The 7,710-nt window shown below is 36.7% G+C and overlaps 1 protein-coding gene across 4 annotated transcripts in view; it reads left to right on the top strand.

Annotated features, from left to right (window-relative positions):
- The first annotated feature begins 318 nt into the window (after positions 1-318).
- mgat4c (mgat4 family member C) overlaps positions 319-7,710 on the top strand; it is an 817,959-nt gene continuing 810,567 nt past the window's right edge. For 3 of the 4 annotated variants that reach the window (XM_039761776.1, XM_039761773.1, XM_039761774.1), the window contains exon 1: positions 319-564. The gene's annotated coding sequence lies outside the window, so the exon portion shown is untranslated. Of the gene's footprint in view, positions 565-5,791; positions 5,863-7,710 lie in introns of those variants that run through there. The other variant, XM_039761775.1, reaches the window with a different exon arrangement.

Raw genomic sequence — 7,710 nt, 5'->3', positions numbered from 1 at the left:
CTCTCAATCTCTCTCTCTTTTTTTCTTCCCTAAGCAGACATTGTGATAATGCTTAAAGTTCCCATTAATATGCTTCCCACCCTCCCCCTCCCCCCAACCCCTGCCCTTCTCCTTGCTTCCTTATACTCTAGACATGATTTGCATTTTGTAGGTTTTAAACTGAGATCATGAATTATTTAGATCTGTCTTCCAGGCATGGCTCTAAACTATAATTAGTTGTGCCGAGCACCTCTTGTCATGGTACATTTCTGAGCCACAGGGGATGCATTGTTTCTTTAAGGCAGAATTCTAGAGAGCAGAAAAGGGAAGCCAATGAGAGCAAGAGTGTACAGAAACAGTTAGTGACACCTTGGTATAGAGTCAGCTGAGAGAGCTGCTAGCTTCAGCAGGCAAGTGCCATTATGATGAATGTTTACAGCACTTTTTTGAGAGCCAATTATCTGCTTCTGTGTGAGTCATGGAGATCATTTAGGCTGGTAGCATGCACAAAGCAACAGCGGAGCTTTCTCATTTTCACAAAGACTGTGGAACATGTGAAAGAATGAAATGCTTTATCACAGGCAGGTAAGGATGCCTACTGCTTACCGATATTGCCGTGCATTGTATGTAACACGGGGAGGGGAAACTGCTAGTAGCTCGTTCAGCCTAATAGTATTACAACTGTTTCAAGTTGGAAGTTTGTCTGGAAAAGCACAAAGCATGTTTTGTCTGCATTGTTGGGGGCTGCTATTGTAGGAACTGTGTATCATCTTATTAACAACTGTTAGCATTGCAGTCATTCATTCATGCTGTTTGCTGTTTAAAAGTCACGGGCTCGGGGGCTGCGTGAATTTTGTTAACTGTTTGGTTAGATAATAACCATTACATTGTAGTTTTCCTCTAGCAATCAGGAATAAAAGATGACATTATACAATGAATGATTTGTGCTAGGCTTGAGCTGTCAGTCCACTTTGGGGATCTGTATAGCTGTTAATGTTAAGCATTTCATTCGCTCGATGTTTGAGGTATAATACTGAAAGAATTAGGTCAGTCTAGGTGAATTCTGTTGTTGGTGCTTCTTTTGTCTGTTTTTCTGCTTCACTTTGAAACACTGCTCGCTGCTTAAAGTTTAGTATTTTGCTGAACGTGATGTCATGCTGCATTCCTTATAAAAGTGCGATAGTCGTGGGATACGCTGATTATATTCACAAAGTTTACAGTGTGGTAACGTAAAAAGTGGCATCACTCCAGCTGCTAGATATAACTTTATGAAATGTGTTGCAGTTGATCAACTGAATGTTTGAAATCAGGCTGTTTTGAAAGGTTTAAAGAAAATAAACCTAGTGCTGTACATTTTATCTTTCTGCATTGCTTTCAATACACTCAACACTCAACAGAAACATAAAAAATCAAAAGGGTGCCATAAACAGATATTAAACAAAAAATTTAAAAAATGAATATGTGGAAAATATGCTTTGCTTGTCTGGATTTGTTTCTCTAACTCCGCCATATAATATCAATGCCTGAACTCCTACAGAAATACCTGTTAATAAAATCTGTAATTATTTATTTTCAGTATGTTTTATTGGGAACAGGAGAATGAAGGTAACACTGTGGAGTAGGTGGGGGACCTTTTTTAAAAAAATCAGTTTGCTTTATAAAAGCAATACCCAGAAAGGTTTGTGGAATTCTCTGCTTATGATCTGTGCTTGTGGTTGGAAAGTGAACAAAACTTGTTTGAACATGTAATCAGGCAACAAGTATTTTTGCAATTTCTAGGTTAGTTTCCTATTGTATGGCATAACAAAGCACATAATAGTGATGCTTTTGTTAGAGGATGCTGAATCTCCAAGGTCAGCTTCATTGTAGACAAAGATAATGTATGTCTTCCCTTTGATTCACTACAGTAACAGTATCTTACTTCATTCACATGTGTCTTTCATATAAACATTGATGCTTAACAGAGTGTCACTTCCCTCTAGATAGCTGTCAGAGTAACTGTTATGGGATGCTTAATGAAGCACAAGTGCATTAATCTCACGGGCAACACTTACCATGCTGGGTATTATTGCTATAAGACAACATATAATTTGCTAATAAGGGGGCATTCCTTTTTTGAAGACTTGCAGCGGTCTGCAACATTTGCTTTTATTTTGCTTTAGTTTGTTCTAGGTTAACTGTTATGTCGGTGCTGTGGGAGAGCATTCTTGTATTTTATACAAGTGGTTAAATATTGTGTAAAAGTAGTGATGACTCTGGTGTGGATCACTCACTGTAAGTCCTATGCAGATATTAATAAACTTAATCTACTATGCAGTAATTCACCAAATGTATTTCATCCATGAGATCAGCGGTTCATTCAGGTGCTTGTAGCAACACAAATAGTTTAACACCTAACAGTATATATAACATCAAAATATCAGAATGGCATTGAAAATAATTAAGTCTGATATGAAGGCATTTCCAAAATCCATATAAACAAGAACTCTTTTACACGTAGTTTATTATTAAACATTATGCTTACAGGTAATACAACAGCAAAAGACAAGGAAGGAATAAATTATTTAAAAGAAGCAAAATGGGCAACAAAAAGGCATTCTACTATAATCTGAAAAAAATAGACACCTTCAGCACCAATTACTTTCTATAAAATTATATTAAAGATGGCATATGGTAGCAGGAGCTCTAAAGAGAAGCGATACCTTTGAAGAAGTGCTATTTTCTGCTGCAGTTTATCAAGGAGAAAGGGTAAATGTGACCTAAGAAATTAGTGCCAGTTGTGGTGATTTCAGCTGTTCACCATGAGGGGCCAAGTTGAGCCCATTAGATTAGACAACTGGAAAAACAGGGTTATGCTCATCTGAGTCAATGTGAACGCCGGCCCCTGAAGTAAAGAAGCAGTACTTTCATTGAAATTACAAATCTGCAGTGCCATTTGGGATTATATCTTACCATTAATGGTGATATACAGCAGGGAATACCTATCTAGCTTTCAATTTAATTAAAAAAAAACTTTTTTATGTCTTTTATATACATTCATATTTACAACTGAATATGGCTTTTTTTTAAACAAAAGTCACTTTTTATTGGAAAAGAGATATGTCAAGGTCCCTCCTTTGCTGGTTCCTCCATCTCCATTTTCTCACTTTACTTTAACCCAGCGCTACTGCAGGCGTCTTTTATACTTTATAAAACATTACAATATGGTCACCTCCTATCACTTTAAATTAACCAGTTCTTTTAAAGTGATTACAATTCTTATTGTTGTGTCTGATGCCGACTGAGTAGGCTGTGGACCTTGGACTTAGCAAAGCCCCTGGCTGGTTACAGAAAACGTAGAGTATTGGTGGATGGATAATATCAGAACTAATTAGCCATTATATTAGTATTAACGATTACTGTTAGGTATGACTTTTTAAATTGGTTGCATTCACTTGATTAGTAATATGGCAATGTTTTATTTAGTCTTTTATTTTAGTTTTATTTATTTTTTATTTAGTCTTTTTCTTTGAAGGAGGTGAGCATTTGTCAATTGCCAAATCATACCAAAAGCTGATCTTCCTTCAGGATGTAAACTAACAACCTCATGCTTTCCAGTTCTCCTCCATACTTGTGCAAGAGGAAAGGGGAAACTTTGCTTGTTGAGCTAAAAGTGAATCCATTTACTTTGAGAAGCTGCTGTTTCTTTTGGGCTGGCATTGTATGGTGGCCACCATTTACGAATCAGATTTCCACTGAACCAATAATTAATTTTGCTAATGCATTTCAATTATGGTGTAGTTATAGAACAGATTTTTTACATTATAAAAATTCTGTAAAAGGAAAAATGAATAAAGAAAAGAACATAACATTCTTCAATAAGCTTAAATGAATTTATTGTTGCAGGGAGCAGGAGTGTATTCTGGCAGCATTGTGTGCAATTGAGGAACCTGCTACGGGCAGGGCCCACATTACAAATTCAGTGCTAAGAAACTAACAAAGACTAAGCAATGTTGCATAGATGCCCCACATGAGAACACCTGGAAAGATTATTCTATATTTATGTATTTTCCTATGATGTAGTGCTGGGGTGTTGAACCGTGTTAGCCATTATGAATGTAGTGAGAAGTCAAGCAAAATGACACCTTAGCCAATAAAAGGTGTCATTTTGCTTGACTTTTCCCTATGATATAGGAAAAGAAAGGAAAATTATTTTTCCTCTTACTATTGTTCTGTAGTCAATGCTTTATTCTCCCTATAAATACATATAGACTATATCTGGAACAAGTGTACACATTATTATGATACAGAGAAGGTGTTGCTTATTAATGGGGGAGTCAAAACTCAAAGTTCACTGAAATAATTAGGCATGTGCTTTATGATTCTCTTGTTCTATAGACACACTCTGTACACATCTTTTTTACAATAATGAAAAGTACTGGTTTACCCCACACAATATGCAATGTAATATGTACTTTTTACTGCTATGTGAAGAATAATACCCATTAAATAATTTATACAATGATAAACTTCAGCGTTTTTTAAAGTCTTTTTAATCTGTGCTTCTTATTCTATGTAAACTGTACACCTTATACAAAGTAAAACAATGTCAATAGTTGTGTGGTATATTTTATAACTACTTTCGATTTATTTAACTGGCAAGCTCCTATAGTTTTTCCCCTTGTAGTTCACTATTCTTTTAAGTAAGAATTATAAATACTCTATAAGTTGTTCAATGTTCTTCTTTGTCTATATTAATCAACCAAGGTAAAAAAAAAATCAGGCTTTAGACAGGATTCATACAATACAGTACAGTATGTCTGAGTGCTTGACATGATGGTACAAAGTCAAGAGTCATATGTTATGGTAAAGTGAGGTCTGCGGCTGATTGACATATTAAATAAATAATTGTCAGGCAGGCATCTTCTGCTGGGGGTGTGGTAGCGTGGCGAGAAGGTTCCCGTGTGCGATGCGGGAGCCAATGGCCCTGCACTTAGTGGACAGCTGCAGGATCACCAGTAACCCAGGAGCTGCTGATTACTGCAGCTGTGCCACATCCCCATTTAAAAAGGGGAGTCTGAGGAGGGGAAAAATGTAAGAAAATGAAATGAATGGAGGTTAAAGAGACAGAAGAAGGCAGGAGGCGGACAGAGACGGTGCGAGTGAGTTAAAGGGAGCAGGTTCAAGGGAGAGAAGGCAGGCAGTTGGAAAGAGAGACCCTGGAAAGGCAAGTGTGGCCAGCACTCGGGGGCTGGGGGGTGGGGTTAAATTGGGTGACTCCAACTGAACATGACTGAGGAGCGGGAGAGACCAGGAGCGTGTATGGCTCACTGCGGAAAACCAGGAAGGCAACACAGGTCAAGAAGGCTTGTGAGGAGTGCTTAAATGTGAGTGCCATAGCCATTGGGGACCCAAGCCTAGGTCCAGAGGGGGGAGCTTTACCATAGTCATTGACACGGAGCTATGAAAGGTTAGCTGTATCTGTCATGAGGGTGACTCCTCTGTTGCATGGCCTGTATGGGATAAACAGGGGAGCCAGCAAAAAGAATGCACCGGGCTTTATAGAAAGGACAGTTTCCTGCTAGTTGATTCTAAACTCGTTTTAATGGATTTTTCTATTTATTGAATTTTTAACCTCCACCTCACCTTTGTTTTTTTTTAGATTATTCATTATTGATGATGCAATGGACTTTTTGAACACTGCACTGCACTTTTTTTGTTTTGACTACTTTTTAATGAAAGCACTTGCACTTTTCACTATCCCCTTGCTTGGTGTGTTTGTCCTCATCTGCTCAGCTCATCCTGGTCATGACTATCGACAGTGTCAGGTTCAAGAGGCTCCGAAAAATGAAGTGGTGGCATGGAGTTGAGCCACACCATCACATATGTGAACAACAATCTTTGGTAAGGTGCAGAAGGTCTAGAAATTCTGTGAAATCCAACACTATACTGCAAACAAGAAAGCAACTACCAGAACTCAATGCAGAGTGAACTTTAGATTTTTTGACAGTTTTTTTTTTCAAAGAAGAAAAGTCTTTCTTTTTTATCTAAAGAATAGCAAAATTTACACAAGTGAACACAGTATAATTTATTATCAAAATGTGTCTAATATTCTAATGTTATTAACATATAAATACATGCATCTAAGTTGAAAATTAGATTTTTCTTTTTTAATTTTAGCCTCTCCACATACAGTACAAATCTATGAGTGTTTTACTAAACTGACCTGCTATCACTTGTGCAATTATTCTTCACAACCTGTCAGCATGTATCCTATCAATTTTTAGGCTAATTAGGCTGAATGGTAATTTCAAAAGTGTAATTATTAGGATACAATTAGGAACAGTTAAAAATAATATTTGAGAATATTAACAATATGAATTATTAGTTTCAATATAAATGTATCCTAAATGCCAATTTCAAGCAACATTTATGTCAAGTGCCTAGTAATTCCCCAAAAAGCTGAATGTTAACACTGCATTGGACAAATTTTGCACATTTTCAGGAGTGTGTTTATTTTGTGGTTCACTCAATTACAGTTACCTCTAGACCAATTAGTTTTTACCATCCATGCATTTTTTTTTCAAAGATTCAGGAGGCACTGCAACAATTTCTAATGGTTGTAGGCAGCAAGGAAAACAAATTTAGAATAGAATGGCTTACCATTACAGCCTGCATAAATGCATCAATGCAGGAACACTGTGTTTTTGAAATATGTGAAGACAACATAGCCCCAAAGAAAATACATGAGTACAGAAGTAATGTATTTGGATCTCAGATCATCAAACTTAATTTTATATTAATTCATAAAACATAGGACGGAAAAAAAAACGACACTAAAAAGGGAGTGAAAATGGGTAGAGGGAAATATTTACACACCTTCTTGAAGAAGTACTACTGCATTGAATGTTCACAATAATATACATACCAATAGACTTTTTAGTGTATCAGTGGGATTCTTATAAAAAGAAGAACCTAAAATTCAAGTATGATGAGACAATAATGACCTCCTCTAAGTTTTATTGAGGCTTTAAAGGAGTTAACACTCAAAGATTAGTAGGGATATCTCAAGACAAAGAAATCGAAACTTTCGGTAACTGGTCTAAGATGAGGATGTGAGAATGTGCACCTCATTGTATATGTTGGTCCAGGGAATTTCATTATGTGAAAAAGGCTTCTGGTAATAATAGGATGTGTGAATGTATTGAAGAATAATGGGAAAAAGAGTATAGCATACATGATATTGTCCAGCATTATGCATTCCTCTATATAAGCCAAAACATAAATATTCTATGTGGGAGTCATCGTGATCTTGTACTCACAACATGGGGCAGACATCAGAAGAGTATTTAGAACTCCCTGGTCATTTGCATCTGTGATCTCCAGCTGTACCATCCCCATCAACAGCAGTACTGAGTGGTCTTTTGAGTTAAATAACAGTGACCCAGTAATTAGATATACGGTAAATGATTTTGTCCTTTCATTACTCTGGAAAGGATTGCGTCTGCAAGAGAAACTTTTAAATAGATTTAAAATGGAGTAGATGTGAATGCTGAAGAGAATGACAGGCTGACCGTAGGGCTGAGCATTAATCGTGGTACATCTAGACAATGCTGATAGGTGTTTTCTTTATTTCATAATGCAGTGTTTCTGTCTCCTCTTTTATTGACTGGATACAGCCCTAAGAAGTAACTCTCATCCTGACCTAAAATGTTAAGACTGAATTTTATCGAGAGATAGCACAAGAGAGTT

This window comes from Polypterus senegalus, chromosome 8, assembly GCF_016835505.1.
Source record: "Polypterus senegalus isolate Bchr_013 chromosome 8, ASM1683550v1, whole genome shotgun sequence".
In the NCBI taxonomy this organism is placed as follows: Eukaryota; Metazoa; Chordata; class Cladistia; order Polypteriformes; family Polypteridae; genus Polypterus; species Polypterus senegalus.
Note: the sequence above shows the minus strand (reverse complement) of the source record. Positions and strands in the feature narration are given on the sequence as shown.